A 6,000-nucleotide genomic window follows, 5' to 3' on the forward strand; every position below is an offset into this window, starting at 1 on the left:
AAACTCCCTTTGCCAAAGGTCACAAGGCCTTTTGCAAGCATCAAGCAGAATATTAAAAACAGCTTTGGGGAAGATTAGCTCATGTGGCTGAAGTCAGGTTGCAGTGCAGCCACAGGATGCCAGGTAGAGGAAGGTTGAACTAAACACACCACTGTTTACCCTCCAATCTGCTCACCAAGCTGCACTGTTAAGTGTTTGAATAATGTCAGATTCACCAGAGCTTGGGAAGCATGCTCAGAGAAGGGTGTGAATTGCAGGAACTCAAGCACCTTGTAAAAAGAGAAACAACTGGAACACAACTTCAGGAAACTCAGTATTCTCCAGAGATTGGGAGGAGCAAGTCGTCTGTTAGGGACTTAGTCAATGATTTGCAAAACTACATAGGGAGTCAGCAGCCTCTCTATGCTACTCATGAGAAGCTGTGGCACGTAACCTGAGCCAGTTCCATACTGGCCTTGGGACAGGCTGCATTCTCCACAAGGGTCAGTTTGGCCCATGCACGTGCTGCTGCTCTGGTTTTGCAACACTCCTTTCTTAGTTGTACACAACAACAGGATTGAAAGAAGAAGAGGCAAGGGGCAGACATCTTAAAAGTGTGAGCTGTGCTACCCAAAGCTATAAGCCAGGTTCTCTACTGCTGTCACCATTCAATGCCTCCTGAAACTAACAAAAATGATTCAGCTTCTACCTATGGCCAAAATCTGGAAGTTAAAGATTATATAAAAATGAAAGGAGAATGGCTGCAGGAGACAAAGTTATAATGGGAAGCTCTCTCCATTCTGCTCACCATCCCTTTAAACCTTTTCTGGCTCCATTAACTTCTTGCTCCATTAAAATATGCTGAAGCTCAAGCTGGAACCTCCATAACTCCATAACTTGAAGTGAGACACCAAAGCCTCAGGACAACAGATTCCCAAGTTCTGGAATGCCTCCAAGCTGGCCACTTGCTTTCCTCACCGGATGTATTATAAAGCCTTCCTGTTTGGGATGGGAGTCTGCCAGGACAACAGTCTTTCCATGTCCTTGGCCTGTTCTCACAGGTTTGACTTGATAGTTAACTGCAGATCTCCTCTGACACTTTTATTCTGGGTAGATTAATAAGCTTTAATTTTCCCCACTTCATCACACTCCTTGAGAGCATTTCTTACACAGTCCCACCCCATTTATCTCCCTTTTCAATGGACATCTTAATGGGCTATTTATTTATTTGGTTTTTAAGGCTGCCTTGTCACCAGGGCTAGTTTAAATGTCAAAATAAACCATGATTGAATGGTTCCACCTACCCCCTCTTCTTTCTAGTATGACTACGAAGAGCTTAGAAACTTGAACTTCCATTTAAAAAAATAATTCTAGCTTGTTTTCTCTAAGCCCCCTAATTTTAACTATGGTTAGTTTGAAACAAGCCAAACCTCAAATCAGTCATGAAGCTGTCTTACTTCAGGCACACTACAGTATAGGGTTCAGACATACAAATTCCCTGTGGTTCTGCTCATTCAGCAGACAAGGAGAGAAGGGAGGTGCAATGCACTGAAGGCCAAAGCATGCTGTGGCTTGTGATGCTTGTTTAGAGGCTTCTGTGAAATTGTGCTCTCTGCTTCTAACAACCTCCTTTTCTCTTACTCATTCTACTTTCCTCTCCTCTTTCAAATGCTGCATTAAGACCCCACTGATTCAGCAAAATCACAAGCAGTTTTTCAGACACAGATCCAGCACACGCAACCTTTGTTGAGCTCACAGGCTTCCAGTTCAGTTTTATACATATGCAAATTGAAGCAAAACCACACACAAGACAACCAGCTCCCAGGCCACTATGCAGAAGATTACCCACTCAGGCTATGATCCGAAACACAGCTTCCAATGGAACCTGATTCCAAACAATAAGCCAAGCATATTTCTTGGAGTACAAAAGGGTTGTACCTTAAAATAACAGTCATATTATATTGCCACAAGTTCTTTGTTAAACTCTTTCCCTAATCTGGTGCCTTACTAATAGCCAGGACAGCTAAAAGGGATGAGATGTCTGGTCCATCTCCTCTGGAGAGTATCAAACTGTGGATGGCTGTTTTATTATAATCCATCTCCCTCCTAACAAGGCATTTATTTCTTCAAGAAAAAAACCCAGAACATTTTTTCTTATTAGAATGGCATTCCTTATCACTAAGAGAGAACAGCTTTTGCTGAATTGACAGAAAACTGAACAAAAGGATGCATAACGGTGCTCTCTATGGTTCACCTAATAAAACTTGAAAATAATTAGAGCAAGGTTTTTCATACCTACTGGGAAGTCCTCTTGCATAAACCTGATATGAACAAGAGCACAAAGAATTAACTAGATTGAATTAATCTGTGATCCAACAAAATTATTTGCACAAGATCTCTCACCAGATGCCAAAAGGAGGCTGAAAAACAATAAGTATCAGTTAGCCTAATGTGCACAGCATATTTTAACGATGTGCAATGTTTCTTCACCTTTCAAAAGCCAGAATTCACTACACTTTCTCCAAACCTTTTTTTCAGGATAAGCTCAGGAATAGCTGGCACTCCCATGCTGTTCTGATTTGCAAACCTGTCCAACACACTAACTTTGCTCAGGGGCCCCTCCTGCACAAGTTCAACGAAATACAAGTTTTTCTGGTTTGGCAGGCATTCAAAGGACCTTCAGCACCCATTCCTAATTGGACATGAGGGTCCCCTCCCAAAAGATGCATCCAAATTAGCACCAGGCATCACACCAGATGTAGCGCTTTTCCTCAGCACATGCCACTTCACCTCAGCTCATTCTCTGGATCAGGGTTTCCTGCTAAAATCCAGCAGGTTAAAGGCCCGCACACACAGTTCTCTTCCACAGTTTCCTGTAGGACGCACCAACCACTCACATTTAACATTGGCTTCAAAGGGACGCATGATCTGTGAAAAACCTATCCAATCCATTCATCTCAGGTTCAAGGAAAAGAACTGATACATCCGACTCGGGAAGAGCAAGAAGCGGGAGAAGTCCTTCCCTGAAAGAACAGCAAACGCAACCAGCTGAGGATGACTAAAAGACCTAATCTTTCGCCACCCCTAACCTACATGATCTAGTCCTCACTATTTAAAGTCATTGGAACCCTTGGTTTGTAGAACCAGTCTTATGGGGTGGTTTGCAAAAGAGGCCCAACCTCTTCCTTCAGGTACAAGCCAGAGAGTAACACAGTTCAGGAGTGTCCCACAAACCGTTCTTAGCAGAAAATCTCCCCATTGCCCCAAATGCTACAGAACAGCCATTCTCCAAGCAAAAACCAAGACAGGTCGAAGTCAACTCATGCCAGTCCTGCTCCTCCCCGCCAAAAAACAGCAGCGCACTGTTCATTAATTAAGGTTGGACAAAACTGAAAGATACACGTTTTCTTGCTATATCCCTTTTTCCCCCAATCGAACCAAGAATGGCACCGCCGAAGTTTGGAAATGAGTATACTTCGACATTCATTACGTGCCCCCTTCTTAAAACTGGCGAAGCGACGCGGGATACACTCTCACATTCCGCAGGTTCAGATTAAAAGGTGGTCCCACCGCTCTCCGCAGCACTCCGGAATGAGACTTTGACAGAGGCAACGGCGAGGTTCGCCTTCTAGCTTTGCAAGGGCTGAAAAGAAAGGTGCTCCAGTACCCAAGCAGTGTTTCTCAACCTCGGCGACTTTTAAGACGTGTGGACTCCAACTCCCAGAATTCCCCAGCCAGCACGGCTGGCTGGGGAATTCTGGGAGTTGGAGTCCACACGCCTTAAAAGTCGCCGAGGTTGAGAAACACTGACCCAGAGCAAAGAAAAAGCGCAGCTTCTGGTCCAGGCAGTGGGCTGGGCACGACTGGCCGCCGCGTCCTTCCAGCGCTGGCTCCTCGCTCGACGCTGGGCCAGGCGAAGAGCCGAGGCAGCGGGCCCGGGACGGCCGAGGCGCCTCCAGACCCGGGCGGGAGGAGGGTCCCCAGGGGCCAGGCGGGAAGAGGGCCGTCTGCCGCCGTCGACCCGCAGCTGCCAGTCCCCACGACGGCCCCGGGAGAGAACACGCGTGTCCCGAGCCCCTCCCCCCACTCCCCGCCTCGGGCGGACGCGACCAAGGCCGGCCGCGCCGAAGGCCCTGAACCCGCCGTACCTGCTGTGGGCCCCGCGGGGCCGCCGCCGCTGCGCGATGCCCGCCTGCCCGCTGGGCCGCCTCAGCCCGACTCGCTCGCGCTCCCTCAGCCCCGGCCCGCGCGCCTGCCACTCACCCGGCCCCGCCTCCCGCCGCGCCACGCCCCTCCCACCCTGCCCATTGGCTCGCGGCGAAGCGCCCGCCACGCCGCCGCCTGCTGGCCCGCCACCCGTTGGTCGCTCCCCGACGAGGCCCGCCCCCGCTCCCTGGCGGGCCGCCCTCACCCCATTGGCCGGGAGCCCCGTCCGACGCCTTTCCTCGCTCGGTTGGGCTCGCGCCTCAGCCGCGCGTGACGAAGCCAGAGGGCCTCTCCTCTCAGCGCTGATTGGTCGAGGCCCTGCACTCGCCCCCTCCCGCTTCAAAACAGCGCGGAGGGGCCGCGTCTCCCACGTGGCAGTCCTGCGCGGGAGAACCATTGGCCCTCGGCAGGCCCCTCCGCCGCCATCCGGGTGCTGATTGGAGGAAGGAGCTGCCGCTTCCACAAAGGCCTGCGCCAATCCGCGAAGGAAGCTCGCGGACTAAACCAAGAACGCGAAGGGGGAGAAACGAGAGTCCGTCGCATCTCGGCCCTTTGTCCTGGCCGAAAGGCCTTGCCGCCGCCCCCTTGGCGAGATGGCTCGGCCGGATCGCCGCTCCGCGGTGGAGCGGCAAGGCTTCCAGGCGTTCCAGCCCGGGGGCAAAAGGGCTCGCTGCCGGATGGGAGACCACCAGGAAACCCAGCCAGGAAAAGTTACAGTACAACATTATATAAAAGTATTACAAAAGCATTTAGAAACGGACTCAGAGTGGAGAGGCTCACTGCTCCCAAGCCGTCGGCTCCAACCATTCAGTGGTTGGCAGAACTGATGAACAAGGATCAGTTCCGGATGAGTGTGATCAGTCATGGCTTCAATTTATTGATGTGTGTATATCTGTAAATGCACATCTTGTATGTTTTTTCTTCGTCTTTTATAGTGTTACGTATTCTTTGTCTTTCTGCTTTGTATTTAGTTAATTTAAAAAAAATAAAAAGCACCCTGGAAAAAGACTGGGGCAAAGCACCTCTGCGCTGCTGTGGAAAAAACTCCATGGATGTAGAATCCTAGAGATAAAAGATGCCGTTGGGGACATCTAGCCCAGTGTTTCTCAAGCTTGGCCGTGTGGACTTCAACTCCCAGAATTCCCCAGCCAGCATGGCTGGCTGGGGAATTCTGGGAGTTGAAGTCCACACGTCTTAAAAGCGGCCAAGCTTGAGAAACCCTGACTAGTCCAGCTGACAGCTGTCCCACTCAAAAGTTCCTCCTGAGGTTTAGCCTCACCCTTGAACAAGGGAGAGGCAAAGGCGTCTCACGCTCCAGTCAAAAAGTATGTCTTTGGCCCAAAGGACAAAATCCATGCCAGAAAGCGCCCTGGAATAGTGCTGAAATGCCTCGGAGCAAAGAGATGCTCTCCCTCGTTCGCTTCGGTGCCCGCCTTCCTCTCCCTCTTTCATTGTTCGCCACCCTCACCCGTCCACGCGATGGCCAGGCGCAGAAGCCTCTGGAAGGACTCGCCCTCGGAAGGCAGGAATGGCGACCTGCTTCCAGACCGTTCCCAAAATGTGGATGTGTCAGATGAAAGGAGCCTTTTGACGCCGTTCCTTGTAGGCACCCAGAATGGCCTCTGTCTCCATCACTGCAAGCAAAGGGACGTGCTTCCAGGAGGAAAAGAATTAGTGCTAGTCCCTTGGTCAACTGGCCAGGCTTGTCCTACGAATGCATTGCAGGAGAAGAGCCGTGTGAATCCCCGGTAGCAAAAAGTCAGGAGTCTGGGAACCCCTTTTCCAACTCACAAAGTTTGTTAAAAGGCAGCTTTC

The 6,000-nt window shown here is 50.5% G+C and overlaps 1 protein-coding gene across 1 annotated transcript in view; it reads right to left on the minus strand.

Annotated features, from left to right (window-relative positions):
* The window catches only part of PAIP2B (poly(A) binding protein interacting protein 2B), a 28,221-nt gene extending 23,976 nt beyond the window's left edge, over positions 1–4,245 (minus strand). The window contains exon 1 of the mRNA XM_088128850.1: positions 4,128–4,245. The gene's annotated coding sequence lies outside the window, so the exon portion shown is untranslated. The remainder of the gene's footprint in view (positions 1–4,127) is intronic.
* Between the last annotated feature and the right edge of the window lie 1,755 nt (positions 4,246–6,000).

This window comes from Python bivittatus, unplaced genomic scaffold (assembly GCF_059951505.1).
Source record: "Python bivittatus isolate LINGU-HERP-01145 unplaced genomic scaffold, Pbiv_v1 ctg000740_np1212, whole genome shotgun sequence".
Classification (NCBI taxonomy): domain Eukaryota; kingdom Metazoa; phylum Chordata; class Lepidosauria; order Squamata; family Pythonidae; genus Python; species Python bivittatus.